We start from the raw sequence: 16,270 nt of genomic DNA on the forward strand, positions 1-16,270 counted from the left end.
AGTGACTTGTTGGTCTCCTGGCTTTTCTCTCTCTTATTCTCTAACAAGGTATCCGGCTTATTAGAAAAAATAAACATCAGAAACAAATTCCCTTCTATGACTGATTGCAGAAGCAAATGTACCGTTAAAATCAGTGTCGGAGCCTTCTGTATCTACAACTTTGCAGGAAGGGTGATGGCGCTAGCAGTTCAGTGTCAACTATCAGTGCCTCAGCGCTTTCATTTGCTATTTCAAATTCAGACTGGAGTAGTATCCATAATCTCCTAACCAATCACTGAATTTTGAACTGCCAGCCTGCACAATGCCTGTTTTTACATAGGGGTTCATGCAGCAGAGGAAAGACAAATTCCACATAGGAACACTGGACAATATTACAGAGTGCTACCCTTCAGTCTTTCTCGCGAACCAAGCAGGAATTCTCTGTTGGTTTTGTGTTCCCTCTACCTCCTCCCAGAAGAAGCAGCCATCGTCACAGCCTGTCTCAGAAGATAAAGGACTGAAGTGTAGTACCACAACAGATGATTCATTCAGTTCACACAAGTCTAAAAAACTATATGATCAATAGTTCCCAGCCTTACAAAACCAGCAACATTGATTTGAAACACTTGTTTATGGTTTTGCTGTTATACATCATATTATCAAGAGCTTTTTACTTCCCAGAGGAGAGATACAGACAGTAACAGGTCAATTAAATCAGCTTCTAGGTGACCTTTTAAGATCAGTAAAAACATCTCAGCATTTATCGTCTCTGACAAAACATTCTGTACTTTATCTACATTGTGCAGAAAGTTGACTGAAACCACAGCCTTCCAGCTACCTGGTACATGCCGCATCACATGTCTATGGTAGACAAAGACGCCCTCTCCTCATTAAACTTGGAACGATACTCAGTACAGTGTCGTCTTCATACCTTAATGTACCAAAGGTCTGGGTGACAGACAGGTCTATTCAGGGATAGGGATTTGCTCACATTCAAAATCTCTGTGATGCTCAGGGGATGCTTTGTCTCCATATAAATATCTCAGAGTCAGGACCCTCTGCCTTGAACAAAAAGTACATTTGGTTTTGTTTTTCAGGGACTGACCAAACAAGCGCTGATAGTCAATGTGATAATTAATTAAATGTTCTGTCAACAAGACAGTGAGGGGCAAGACCATCTTCAGCAACTTTTATGTGACATATGGCTCTGAATTAAGCCAGTCAGAACCAGGCAACATTTGGGGTTAAAGTTAGTAACGCTGGGGGCTCTGAGCCTTTCTAATCTTCAGCAAATCTAACCATCGTAGCAAGGTGTCAACAGCAATGACCTGTCCTCCAGAGTTACCTTTTTCAAATGGGGACTGCTAAACGTGCACCTGTTGATAACAGACACAAATAGGTGTCCCATTCTAACTAGAGAAATGCTGAGAGCTCCTGAAAAAATGTTTTGTTTACCTGTTAATAACACAGGGTTTGTATGCCTTTTTTTTTTTCTACCTTTCTTTGTGTCCTGTGAAACTTCCAGTACAATCTCTTTACCTGCTTGGCCAAACATACTTTTCCAAAATAATAATCACATCCTGCAGCCAAACCCAGTATGATTATAGCTGATAGACTGGGTGTTGCCTAGGTGAAATCTGCTGACAGAAACTATTTTGCAACAGTACAGATAATTTTGTGTCAAATAGAGTCACTTTAACTAGAGTTACTCGTGAACCTAAATGAAAAGACTTTCTGTTTGAGTATCCTAGCATCATTGCTCTCCCTTAACCTCCTCTACTTCAATAGTACAGGACTGTTTAGTAGCGTTGATACTAACTGGAGTTTAAATAATTTCTCTAAGAGTGCATTTTTCTGCAATAGCTGCTTATCTTCTTCCGTACAGGGGTACCATATACCTTACCTTGTAGTAAGATTTCTGAAAGGCCTTTGTGTATATTTTTACCTAGGAAGGGAGACCTGTCTTACCTACCCATCTAATTTTTTACTATTAGAAACTGGCTTTCCTGCCTGCTTGAGAAACATTCCTGTGTGTTGTAAAACACATAGCAGGGAAAATGGGAGTATACTGCATGGGTTATGAATTTCCTACTGAAATAATAGGAAAGTCTCACAAGCTTCTGCTGTTTTAATTATTATGTTAACTGTGCCTGCTTAAGGTCTACTGCTGAACTCTGGAAACAATGCCCTCCTCCTATAAAGGAAGCTTGAACTATTTAATCTTCAGTTTTTTACTTCAGTTTTCAGATAAAGTTTACATTGGTTCCTTGAGCTTTAGTTCTTAGCAAGTAATTTTCTGAGAATGGGGCTGATTTCTGTGGATTGGCAAATTTTCTTCTCTTCATTTCCACTCCCTACTATTCTTTTAGATTCTGCTTGCAGAAAGACCAGCAGGGTTTTAAGAGCACAATATGCATGACTGCATCTTTTCCTCTAATGCATCTTCCCTAACAGTGGGAAAGAATGGCTCTCTCAGAATGTGCTCATCTAAGCTTCCAGTTCCCCAGGATCTTGGAAGGACTTCTGTGCAATAGCAGCTTCAGCATCTGCCACAGATAGGCAAACTGGTGGTTGATTGGCAGAGCTAAGAAGAAATAGATTTCCAGCACAGGGGCAATGGATTCTTCTTCAGAGACTTTAATTACAGCACCCCTTTAACACTCCTTCAAAACAGCAATAAACGTTTTAAAAACACACGTGAAAAGGCTGGACAGGGATCAACTTTTCACCTTCTCTATTAATAAAAAAATGAGGGTGCATCAGATGAAGCTGGCAGTAGGCAGGTTCAAACCAAATAATACAATAAATTATATTGGTTTACATATCAATGAGTAATATACTCATGGCATTCTTTGCCGAGACAATATGGATGAAAGAAGTTCACATGGATCTCAAGAGAGATTGCATAAGACCTCGGAAGAGAGATCTAGTAAAGGTCACTGACTAGACAAACCACATCAGGCTCAGGAAACCCACCGAGCTAAAACAAAGTTGGATGCTGGAACCCATGAGAGATATCAAATGTGCTTGTCCTGGTCCTGCTGTTCTCTGAGAGAGTACTTGGGTAAGAATTGGCTTATGTCTGCTGTTGGAGATACGTAAATTGGCCAAGCATAAGCCTGGCCTGAACCAGTTTGACCTCTCTTGTATTCTTAAAGGACGATTTATGTATGAATCTTGGCCTACTCACAGTCTTTGCAAAAATGAAACAAATACTTTCAGGACTTTCCCCTCTTTTAAATTCTGCCAACTAGAACCAACCTTGGTCAGTCCTTCTCTTCCCTGTTGCTGCACTGGCAGCTTTGCTAATTGCATAGTCTGTTGGTATTTCAAAGATTTTATGGGATATGTTAATGAAATGCCTCTACCTCATCTCTTTTTCCTCACTTAATCATGCCCTTACCTAAACCAAACTTTCTTTATCTCTTTAGAAACTTGTTGCTACCGATGCAATTTTGAATAGTGACTTTTCTTGTTCCTTATGCTGGCCTTCAGATTCTCTCTACTACAGAGAAGAAATCTTTGAGCCCACAAAAAAAAAAAAAAGAGCAAGAAAAAAATCACAGAAAATCCATGGGTTAGTGTTGTTTCCATCACAGTAATCTGGGAGGAGCAATTTTATTCTAATCCTTCTTAAGTGAATAAATCAAATCCACAGATCTGTAACGCCAAATCTATAAATCATGTTCCAAAATTCAGCAAGCCAGGATCACAACCTTTAGACATTCTTAGAAATTACTTCTCTTCTTTTCAGCTTGGGGAGTTGTCCTGATAGTAGGTTTATCCTTCTAAGTCACTTAGCAAGGACAAGGAAATTCAATGGGAAGTCTCTATATTTAGTAAAGATTAAGGTGGTCGATGCTTATGTTCAAGTCCCTAGTTAGCTTAATGTCCTTCCAATTTTCAGTAGATAGGCGTAGGTGACCGCAGCTAGAGCTCGAGGAGGAGGAGAATAGGAATGGATGGAGGAACAAGGGAGGATCTTGAGCCCTTCATATCATCCTTTCACCATCTGCCTCCTGCTGCTGGTAAATCTGCACCTGAACAGCCAGTGCTTTTTTTTTTTTTTTAAAAAAAAAAAAAGCCTCTCCTGTTTGGCTTTTTACTTTTAACACCTCAGGTGTTGAGCAAATGAAGGCACACCTCTGTGCCAGGGCTCTGTCTCTTTAACTTTGTATGTACACCAGCAGGCACAGTAGGAACCCATTCTGTTTTGAACATACTATAGCATAAATGGTTGATAAATCAAACAGGAAGGAATCCACATTTTCTATTACTTGTGCAGCCTCCTGGAATGATTAATATATGTTTAATGAGTTCTATATGTACACTTTATTTAAATTAAATGTTTCTTTTTTAAACAAGACCCCTTAAAATTAAGTATGGAAGTAGGGCAGCCAGTATTAAGGTTAAAATTACTATACTATTTTAAAATAACACAATAAAAATACTATGCAACACATTTTTTGATGCCAAAGTTTTAGAGAAAGTCAAACCACTGAAGGGGTGGAAGTCACTGGCAGAGCAGTTGGAACTATAACCTAGAGAATGCTGAACCTGCTTCTGATAGCTTTTTTTTCTCTTTTAATGTACTCATCTACTTTATGTTAATGACTTGTACGTTCAAAATTGAAAAATCCACTGGGAGATGAAAAAGCAGGCAATTTCATTTTTCATCAGGTCCATGAATGAAAACTGTAAGAGGATGAGATGTACTAGTTCTAAAGTCTTGAAGGTCGTGCTGACCAGAAACAATCACTGACGTTCACCAACTAGCAGTCATTAGTCCTTGTTGAATAAATCAGTTTTCAGTGCAGTATGTTCTGATAATTTTTTTTCTTACATGTTATATGCATCTATGGTTATTTAATTTAACTGATAAAAAAAGAAGTGCTCTTTTGCTACATTTTAATTGAATTCCATTTTCTATCTACAGTTTACAAATTATAATTGGAAGGTCGAATCATGTGGTAAAGAAAAGCCATTAAATTTTCTATCATAAAATGTAAAAATTAAGAATCAGAGGCTAGTTATATAGATCATTAATTAAAAATTGTACAGGCATAGAATAAAAATGTGGATAGCAAAAAGAAGAATATTTTGTAAAAAGGGTATATTTAGTTGAATAAGGGCCTTTAAAATTGAAAAAAAAAAAGGCAAATGTAAAATTGGACCAAGATAGACTGTGTAAGATAAGGTTTTTCTCTTTTCTGTTTTAAAAGGTAGTTAGAATTGATAATTTAACTCAAGAGACACAAACCGATCCACCCAGTCTGCTGATAACATGCACTTGTAGTTCTGGGTCCTAAACAAACACAATATGGGCCTTGCAAGCGCTTTAGAAAGCCCTGGTTAATCATCAGTTGTCCAGGAGTCCCCTCTGACCTGCGCGGGCCCTCCTTCCCCGTGGAACAAAACCCCAGCAGCTGGTCCTTGTGTAAGCCACCATGGTGCAGTAACGGCACCCCTCGCCGCTGCCCCGGCCTCCCTCGGCCTTCTCCCCGCCTGTGGGGAGAGAAACCTGCCTCTGCCACTTACCTTCAGAGCAAATTAAAGCAAGCTGGGCAGCTGAGTTACTGCGACCTGCCTCCGAGTAAGGTAGAAGGAGATGACCTAGGGTTAGATGACCCTGGCTATCGAGTGTGTTGCCTTGACAAACAGTAATTGCCTGACAATTGCTCTAGGCTTGGAAAACATATGTTATCATGTTCGTGCTGTATCCACTGATAGAGACTGTTTTCATTACACGTACTGGATATTTCTAACTCCACTGAACCTACTGATGTGTGAAAACACAGACAAGTTCAAACTGGAGGTCTCAAACTTGAAAGTCTGAAACTTGAAAGTTTCTTCTTTGTTCTAGTTATTCCTTTTGGCTAGCGGATGTCTGTCTTTAACTCAAGAACAAGTCTATGTCCAGCATCTACAGTGGTCTTTGAAATGCCTTTTTTTTTTTTTTGAATGGTGTCTTTGTTAGAGCTGGAGAAGTTTCAATGAAAGAATATCTCAGTTTTGTTCTTGGTGAATGCTATTGTATTAATTATCTCATCGTATAGGTTTCAGCATTAAGACTGTTGAACACATTAAAGAGCAGCCCACACTCACGGCTCGGTATTTAAGGCAAGTGCGGAGTTTAGCATTGATTGCATATTTTGTACACTGTAAACCTTAAATTTTTTGGTCTGTACTGTAACAGTACTTCCTTTTGAACTACTGTCTACAGTTACTGTTTCTTCCCCTTTCAGCAAAAGTTTTAGTGATAATATAAACATGACCCTCTTTCAGTTGAAGAAGATTTTATTTTCTTTGAAATAAAGTATTCCTTTTTCTGAAAAGCTGCTGAGTCTCTCCCTGAAATAATCTTATCTTTTTACGTTTTTCCTTACACCTTAACACGTCTGCTTAAGTATCGAGAAGTTTCTCAGTGCAAGAAAGTCTGTAGAGTGACATAAAAGGTGATAGGAAATTTTTTGGAAGGAAGGGGAGGCAGCGATGTATAACACTCATATGGCTCAAGTGGTTAGGGACACGCATGCTTGCTGTATTAAAGAAAAGGCAGCAGGAGTCTGGTCAGGGGTCAGTACATGGTCACTCATGACCTCTGGAGCATAGAGAGGTAGAGTCCTTGTGACACGATTTGCAAGAGAATGTGTGGACTTTGATTCATTCGCTTCACAGCATCAGAAAGTAAATAGGATACTGCTCTCTTATTTGATGAAGACTTCAGTCATCCAGCTCAGCATCTTCCATTAAACTTCTTTTCTTATCTTTCCCTCCCCTCCCTTTCCGTGTGCCTCTTGCATATTTCCAGCAGGCTTTCCCTCTAGAATGACGGATGTTATGCATAGGAAAAGGACAGTTTTGCTACTACTTGTAAATTTGTTGTCATATGACACAACCAGTTGTTATTTTAACTGTTGTGTTCAAATGCAATGTCTGCCAGTCTGTATGTTGAAATAATGTATTATTAACAACTACAGTAGTAAGACCTAGATCTAATATACAGCTTTTTTATCTATAGATCTCAACCTTTTTTTTTTAAGCCTGGAATGAGATTTTCTTCCTTTCAAAACTCACAGAGCTCAGGTAGAAGTGACTGAGGCAAGATTAAATGGCATTTAGACCTTCTCACTGTTGGGCTGCTTGACAGATGATACCCTAATGATACTGCTCTTCTAGCATCCGAGTGCCACGGAGCCACAACCCAGCATCTATGCAGTGCTTTGGGCAGACTCTTCTGCTGCACACAAAACTTCCCCTATTCCAACAGGAGGAGGCTGATAGCTACCTTCCACAGTTCCTACAGAAGGATCCTTCCCTGGGTGAGATAGGAGGCTGTTAGTGCCCTTTCCCAGTCAGTTCTTGATACGTGAAGAATTATCTTCTAATGTGAGGAGTGTGGAAGACTGGTGAGGATTTCAATCACCATAACTTTTGGTTCTTTTACTTGGAGATGTGATACAGCATGACCGCTCCTTTAAGGGAAATCTTCCCAGCTGGATTAGCTTTTGATATTCAGTAGGGAGTGCTAACTAGACACCTTCCTTGCCTCTGGAACTATGACTTTTGTATTTTGAGAAGACAAACACGCAGGTAAACAAAATGTTGCTAAACACTTATTTCAGATCTTAGGTTATTTTAGACTTTTTGTAACCTTAGTAGATGCCTTGTAGATGCCTTGGGGCATCTCTTAGATTCAGTGAGAGACAGGACAGTTTTAATTGTCCCGATCTTGGAATCGAAAAGCCATTGGTGAAATTCTGAGTTGGGGACAGGATTATGGCCCTCATTTTAACTCCTGTTCCAAACCTTGGCCAAAACACCATCCATCTTCCACCATGATACAAATTTAACATCAGCTGTGTGATTTAACTTGAAACATCTGTAGGAACAGTAACTAGTAATCTGCGCTCAGATGGCGGGATGAAAGAGAGAGCAATTGTATTCTTTAATGTGTTAATCGATCCAGTTTATTTAAGCATGTTCAGGAAATTCTGCTAAGTCGCTTAATTTCTTTTTTCATTTATTTACAGATCTACTATACCTGTAGTGCTGAACTATTGTGATAGTTTGGGTTTTATGACTTGTGTCGAGCGTGAAGCTTACAAAACCGTGTGTCAAAGGTAAGTTAGTTCAATAATATTCTTATTTGTATATGTCCCTAAAAACACCGTACATTGACAGGGGAAGTTTTCATCACTTAATTGAAGGCTTAGCTATGTTGATATGGCACAGTCCTGAGTAAAGGATGTTGTGAAGCAGTACGTGCTCCTGCAGGGAGCTCTGAGAGAGATTTTCTCCCAGTGCTCTCCAGTATACTGAGGAAGTGTGTACACTGCACCAGCTTTTAAAATAGTGCAACCTGATCCTTTCTTTACAGCTCAGAGGGTGGGGGTGGGGAGCGAAGGTGAAAGAATAGTAGCCCAGATCCTCCTTCCTATTTTGGGTCTGGTTTTCTCTGTTGGGTAAAGAGAGCATTAATTGTGCGTGAGCATTACGAGAAGGGACCCTTTGCTCTCACTCTTCACAGTTCTTGTGACATAGGCCAGGTTTAATCTAGTCCGTGTTAGGAGAAACTAAGTACACTTACAGGGTTGCGATGAGCTTCCTCCTCATTTTCATTTTCCCTCACTGGTATGTAAATCGTTGCTCTAATGCTTGTAAGGGATAAAAATCTGTAGGAGTTACGAAACTGAAGTGATTGCAGTAATGTGGAGCTCCTTCTAGTTAGTCAGCAGTGTTTATCGTACGGGCTAGTGTTGTAAAACTAAAATGAAATAAACTCCAAATCAAAAGAGACTATCTAATATTTCTCTAAGCAACTAATAAAAATAAAAATGATGAACTACAGTAAATTACTAAACCAATCTTTACAAACAAGGATAGACAATGTGCAAGTCAGGAAATCAGTTTGTTGGAGTTTCACTTGTGGGTAAGGGTTTTTAAAGTTATCCAGATATAGTAGTTCATAGATTAAACTTGGAAAGACTACCAAAATTAATATTTAGTCAGTAGTTGTGACAGCCAGTCAGTACACTGTCATACAGTGGAATCTTTGTGAAATTTACTATAAGAAAGGATGTTCATGCACGTACCACATTCAGCCAGAAACAGAACAGTGGTTTTGATATTCTGTTTTGCCAGCTAGTGTTGCCTAGTTTTCTGCATATTTATTTTTTACTTCCTCGTGCAGTCTAAAGGGCTTATTTCTCATCTGATGAACTACTAATGATTTCCTGATTTCCATTCATCTTTTACAAAAGATTTATTTGTAGCTGTAATCCATATTGAGAGCACTTTTTAGTCTGTAGTAGGTGTGTCTTGTATAGACACGTACACATTTTAAAGTAATGCCCTGATTAGCCAATATCATATATATTGTAGTATTCATAATTTTAACTGTACATGTAGAAAATATTCATGAAAACTACTACAGTACTTTCAAATATTCTGAAAAATATGTTACTTTTTATGAAGCCTTAATGCCAAAATTGAAAACCCTTCTATTAGACATCCATCAATATAGCTAGGTGATAAGACCCAGAATCCAGAAGTAGGTTCAAGAGAAGGAACTGCGGAAAACAATACTTCTCATTTCCAGATAGTAGGAATAAAAGCTGCATAAAGATTTCTCCAAGAATGCTATCAGTCTTCAGTTAGAAGGGTCATGCCATCACTGTCTAGGAAGAGAGAGTTTTCTTTTCTTTCCCACTTTCCACGAAACACCAGTTACTATAAAAGGATAGCTGGAGCTTGTGCTGCTTTCCTCCTGCGCCTCAGGCTCCATTTTTTAAAACTTTTTTTCTCCTCCGGTATCTTATCCATCATGAATAACTACTTCACTTTCCTGCAGTTAAAAGTTTTGTCATATGGCTGCAACAATATAAAATGGACATTTCGGATAACCTAAGAGCTGGGTACAGGCTTCTAAAAAGCAGTAACTGGACTTGCAGTCTTGTTAGTTATGCATGGCTGCTGCTCGTTAAAGTGCTGCTGTGCAAAAGCTGAAACACTGGAACTGCCTGCTTGCAGAACCAGGAAGACTATGCTGTCTGTATCAGTCAAATTTCCAAGTGTAAGTTAGTAACACCCTTTACAACTGAAAAGACAGAAATGCGTTTGGAGTTTTAAACGAAAGATGTAGAAATTCATAGCGTAGGCCTTTATGATCACTAGAAAAAAAAAATGCTTGTTATCATTAGGAACTATGAGGCTGCATTTTTTAAAATAACTGGGCAGGGAGAAGTAACAAAATTATATTTTAAAAATAAAAAGTATCAGACACCAAGTACACAGTCAAAATGGTCACGGATACAACACTACAGCAAAAGCTGACTGATAATCTTTTTCAAGAGTGAAAAAGGAAAGGAATGGTCATTCAGATAATTACATGCTAAATTACTTATTTATGTAATTCAGGTAATCAAAAGAAAATGAGGCCTAGATAAATTAATAATAAGCTGTATTTTTTATAAAAGGAAAAATTGTCTTGATCGTGCAGACCTAAAAAGCCTTTGTATTGTAACATAACATTAATTAAAAACTACATAGGTTTATATTAAAATACAGGTTTCAACCTCCCAGTGAGTAACTAGTAACGCAACTCTGGTCTCCAGTGCTTTTTGATAGTTGAACCAGAAGGGGCTATTAATGTAAGGAGATATGTCTGTTTGTGTGCATATATCTATATATGTACTTCCTTCCTTAATGGGTTAATTTAAGACATATAAGTAATACGGAGAAAGTATGCTCCTATTTTATTTGCTGAACATTAATACCTTTACATGTGGGATACTGAATTAACATTTGTTTATCATCTGTGGGAGTGTGACAGATCTGCAGAACGACTAATAGCAATCCCAAGGCCAGAATTAGAGAGCAAAGTGGGTTTGAAGTACACAGAAACTTAGCTCACGGTGATGGGACTTGGCTCCAGTCTCTGTGCCTCAGTCTGTAAACCACATCCCTACCCAAGCCGCTTTTCCAATCCACCTAATACATCTACCCACCTTTTGTTTTCAGAAAACGGACAGTGTTGGGGTTTGCTTTACACTGTTGTCACTTTGATTTCTTTCTCTGAGAAGCTCCAGAGCCGCAGAAACAGCCTGGCAGCAGCACTCGAGCTCCAAGTGCAGCAGAACTAGGGAGCCCTCCAGGAGCCCGTTACAGCTCTCAGTCACTGGCCAACCCATCGCTTGTAGAAGTTAGCGTGCTTAAGTTGACATTGATCCCTCCAGGGACTAGCTACCAGCTAAACAAAACTGGAGCACAGGGCTAGCCAAGCATAGATTCTCTGTGACCCTGTGTCAGGACCTGTGATCCCATTATAAAAGCCAGCTATGTTACCTCCTTGCCCTCGGAGACTCCCAGGGAATCCCCAAGTAAACGAAGGGGAGAGTTATTTACATCTCCTTCGTGTCTCTGGCCCAATCTTTTTTTTTGGGTTTTTTTTTTTTTTGGTAAAAACCAAGAGGCGATGGAGTACTTTAAAAAGGCACACTTGTTCCCTTATGAAGGTTTACTACAACAAAGCAAGAATAATTTGCCCCATTAATTATAGATAATGGAAAATGTGTAAGTATCTAGGTGGTTAAAGAAGTGAGTGTACTGTCATTGCCAGTATCATGACTGTTGTGTGCAGCCTGGAAAGACAGATGCATTTGCATTTTACTGGTGGGTCAGAATATTTAGAAGCCGGGAGACCTATAAAGTCTAACTATTAAATAGACTGAGGGTAGAAATGCTTATTTGCTTGTGCAGAGGAAATAGAGCAAAGATACACCGCAGCAGAAAAAGGCAGCAGGACAAAGGAGATACTATTGACTCATTCCAGACTGCCGACTTAGCAGCTCAACTTTGTTTCCTTTTAACTTTTGTAACAGTAGGAGCTCAAAGCTTCTCAGTCTATTTTCTGCACAAATAGAAACACCCAGACTTCAAAAAGTAAGACACTTTGAAGAAACCCAAACCATTAACACATTAAAAACTGTGTGTACTACTAAAACGGGGCTTCACGGTTGCTTGAGTTTTGCAGTGAGTAAAAGCTGATGTTTTAGCAATAATTTTACACGGCCGCATTCTGGCAAACAATTCTTGACAAGTATCGGTTTGTAAAACACTTTTTGTTGTTTTTAGTGTGATACGGATTTATTGACTTTGCAGTGGGGTAAGTACTACTTCAATATTTTCACAGACCGAGTAAAAAAACCCAAGTTTGCCCTCCCGCCCCCAGCAGTGTATCGCAACAAGTTTCTAACCCTTTAATATTACACTCATAACACCAGGGAAAGCGTACCACGTGTGAAATTTAGCTTTTGTCTTCCGTGTTTAAATCTATTTCCCGTTTTAAAAATAATAATAATGATAATAATAAATCAAAATCAGCTTTTTGTTGTCCACTCTGGACAATGAAGCGTACGAGGCCACCGCTGTGACAGCTTCTACGCTCAGGTCTTTCCCTGTGCCAAACCCCACCGTGTTCCCGGCAGGAGACTGGCTCCTAAGAGGGGGGGGGGGGGGGGGGGGACACGGGGACACGCGAGACTTGAGGCAGCGCTTTAACTTCACGCGTAACCCCCGCTTAGGAATAACCCCTCTCCTCTCCCGCACCGAGAAATCGCTTCTCGAGCCTCTAGTACGCGCCGACGACGTCATAAAACGTCATAAATTAATCGGCATCCTGTAAACCACCTTAGTCCCCGAGCGTGGGGACTCAGTCAGTTGGATTTAACTTTTGAAGTGTTCAATCGTGGGCTCGGTTCCCCCCCCCCCCCCCCCCCGCACCACGGCTCCGGTCCCCGCGCGGCGTGGACGATGGGGGGGGGGGGGGAAAGACGGGCGGGGCGCCTTGGCGTCGGGGGCCGGCGCCCCCCCCCCCGTTGGCGCGGCGGGCTGTCACTCAGGCGACGTCACAATACGCCTTGTGTGAGCGCTGTAAACAGTCGGGCGGGCGTGTGTGTGTGTGTGTGAGTGACGCGGGGGCGCGCCTCCCCCCCCCCACCCCGCACCCCCCCCCAGGTCGGGCGCAGCCCGACCCGGGGGGGGGTGCGGGGTGGGGGGGGGGAGGCGCGCCCCCGCTTGTATCCCTGCGCGCATGGTAGCGGCACTAAAGGTAGCATCACTGGAGCAGGGGATGATGTAATTCTCCCTCCGGCCAGTAACTGCCTGCGCTTGCACCGATCCGACTGGCAAAGCTGGGGGGGGCTGGGGGGGGGGGGGGCAGTTGTTTTACGCGTGATCGTATCAGCATCTCCTGACCGCGCACCCCCCTCCTCTCTTTAAATCCCTCTTCGCTCATCCCCCCCCCCCCCCCTCCCCACCATCTCCCCGGGGCGCAGAGGAGGGAAGGGGTTGGCGAAGTGGCGGGGGGGGGGGGCGCCCTGCGTCGTGTGTGTAGGGTAAACACGCCGGTGAGCGGTAAACAAGTCTGAGGTGCCCTCCGCCGCACGGCAACTTGCTGCGGGCGGGGTGCTTCCCCTCCGCCCCGCAAACACACACACACTTCCCCCCCCTAAACAAAAGCCCGTTTAATATCAGCGCCAGCTTTTGTTCGGCGGGCAGCGGCAACCGGCCCCTCTCCCTATCACCTTATTTCACCGGTGTCACTTCCCAACCCCCCCCCCGAGGATCCGCGGGTCCCCCATGCCCCCTCCCCAGTGCGCGCATCCCCGCTCACTCCGTGGCGCTGACCCCCCCCCCCATTTCCCCGGCACTAAGCGCCTCCAAACCCCCGTCCCCGGAGCTCCGGGTTCCTCCTGCCCGCTCTCCGGGGCAGCAGGCAGGCAGGTAGCCGAGCAGGCAACACCCCCCCCCCCCCCCCCCCGCCTTCCCTCCCCGTAGAAAAGGCTTAATGGCACTTACTGTCAGAAGAAGAGGAGGTGGGGGGGTGAGCCCTTCTCTCCGTGTAAAAGCAAAATAGCCGCTCGCAGGACGTTGCCAGCATAGGAGACAGCGAGGAAAAAAAAATATAGATAATCTTCCAGTAGCGGTTGGGGGGGGGGGGAGGGGGGGCGGGGAGAAGGAGGGAGCGTTCGTCTTTTAGCCGGAGAAAAATAAAATCAAAAAATAACCAGTCGTTCCCCCCCACTGTCGTCGTCGTTCCCCCCCAAGCCCCCCCCCGGGTTGCCTTTTTTGTGCAGTTTCAGCAAAGCTGCGAGGAAGTTGGTCCTTTTGTTCCACTATTTATAGATTGCGTCAACATTGCGAAAAGGAGAAGGCGGAGCGGTGGCACTTACTCCTCACCCGGGGGGGGGGGGGAGATATCGGAGTGGAGGAGCGGGGAAGACACACACACACACACACACGCACGCACCCGAGCGACCTCAGCGCTGTCCCCGCAGCCTCCCCGAATACAGCGGGGGGGTGGAGGGGAACCGGGCGGTGCGGCGGAGGGGAGAACCGAGCTGCTGCTTCCCCGCCCGGTTGCCGCCGCACAGCACCGCCCCGCGGGCGGCGAGGCGAGGAACGCCGAACCGAGCGGTCGGCCCCGCCGCTCGGTTCGGCGCTCCTCGCCTCGCCGGTACCATCCTTCTCTACCTTCACACACACACACACACGGTATTCTTCCATTCCCCCCGGTAAAACCTGTTGCGACCCACTCGGTTAAAAGCTCCGAGGGCAGGTGCACCAACCGTCCGGTTCCCCGTTTTCCTTTCCGAAGTGGTCGAAGGGTTAATTTTGGGGGATGGAGATGGGGGGTGGGTGGGGTGGAGTACTGTGAAAGTTAGAAGTCTCTTCTCCGCCATGCGGGGGGGGGGGGGGGGGGGGGGGCAGAAACAACCGGCGCTTTTCTGGCCGAAGGCCAATGTTTCTAAACTGAATGTAAACAAAGAAAACTGCAAACACCAGGAGGAGGGCCTTCCACCGGCGCCGAGGCTGGGGAACGGTGTTCCCAAAGGGGTGCCAAGCTTTGCTTCACACACACCACCCTCCGCCTCCCCCCTCCCCGCGTTTCTCTTCCCCGTCCTGAGCGCCCACGGTCACCCCCGCCACCGCCCTCGGGTGCCGCGGGGCGGGGGGAACTTTCCGCTGCAGGGTAACAAACCTCAAAAAGAAAAAAAAAAAAAAAAAAACAAACCAAAACCAAAACTCTAAACACCCCACTTTATTTTTTGCTTTTAACTCTTTTTTTTTTTTTTTTTTTTTTTTTTGAGAACGAGGGTGCGCCCCTCCCGCCCCGGGAGGCAGAGCCACCGTGCCCCGGGCGGGCGGAGGCCGAGACCGGGCTTGCCCGAGCCTGCCGTGGGCTCCCGGCTCCGGCCCTCGGGGCTCCGTGGAACTGCGGGTGACACGTTCGGGGAAACATTCACGGGACTCCGGCTCCGTTGGCAAAACCTTTCTATGTTTAGACGGGGAAATCCTCGCTTGGCGAGCACCGAGGCCGGCGGGGTGTCACTGCGGGGTTAGATAAGGAGCTGGAGGGAAGGAGGAAGGCTGGAGGTGTGCGTGACACCGGTTGTGCGATCGCCCTAAAAACACCCGTGGTGGACACGCGGGCGGTGTGAAATAACAGCCGTCGGACCGGGCGAGGTTTGGATTTTTTTATTTATTTTTTTGTTTTCTTCCCCGTTCCTTACTTTCGTGAAATCTATGGGCGGGTGATTCCCCCTCTTAGTTATGCTTCGTGACAGCGGATGCCATACCGATGATGATTTTCTGGGGGAAGAGTGCGAGTCCCTCGGAAATCTCCCGCCCCAGCCCACGCACGGCCCCGGCTTGCTGGCGGGAGCGGGGGAGCGCAGGTAATTAACGGTTGGGGAAAGCTCCGAGTGAATAAAATAAAATCCGTTAGTGTGGTTCCTTTCTTGAAGCGTCCCCTGATTCCCGGGCTTTCCTCTCTTCTACAACTTCGCGCTTCGCAGCCGAGGACTCCGTCCCACTTCGCTGCTCTTGCGACGGAACACGACGCTCGCTCATCCTCCGGGAGGACTGTGGCTACTATTTTCCTGCTCTGCTGGGATTAAAAAGATAAAAACAAAATAATAAAGAAGGGGGGGGGGAACCAACCAAAGAAAATAACGAAAATTACCTAGTTGGAAGACGGATGGTGTTCACCATCACTCAAAAGACGGATCGTCTTTTGCGTACAAAAACCCTTGGCAAAAGTGAACTCTTTAAATAGCCCTTTAAGTGATGGTGTAAAAATGGACTGGTGGTGGAAGGTAGTAAATAGTGGTAATAAAGAATAGATCCAAACTACGAATCGTGAATAAGACTTCCTGGAAAGCGTTGAGAACTGCAGTGGAGAGTGGGTAGGCAATTCGCTTTGCTTCTTCCCAAAATTTAGAAGGAA

General features: G+C 44.1%; 1 long non-coding RNA gene across 1 annotated transcript in view; it reads right to left on the reverse strand.

Moving 5' to 3' along the window:
* The window catches only part of LOC309674244, a 51,186-nt gene extending 37,220 nt beyond the window's left edge, over positions 1-13,966 (reverse strand). Inside the window, exon 1 of the long non-coding RNA XR_014269377.1 lies at positions 13,840-13,966. This is a non-coding gene — a long non-coding RNA (uncharacterized lncRNA). The remainder of the gene's footprint in view (positions 1-13,839) is intronic.
* Positions 13,967-16,270: the final 2,304 nt, after the last annotated feature.

The sequence above is a fragment of the Vanellus vanellus genome (assembly GCF_965231255.1).
Source record: "Vanellus vanellus genome assembly, chromosome: 1".
Taxonomy (NCBI): Eukaryota; Metazoa; Chordata; class Aves; order Charadriiformes; family Charadriidae; genus Vanellus; species Vanellus vanellus.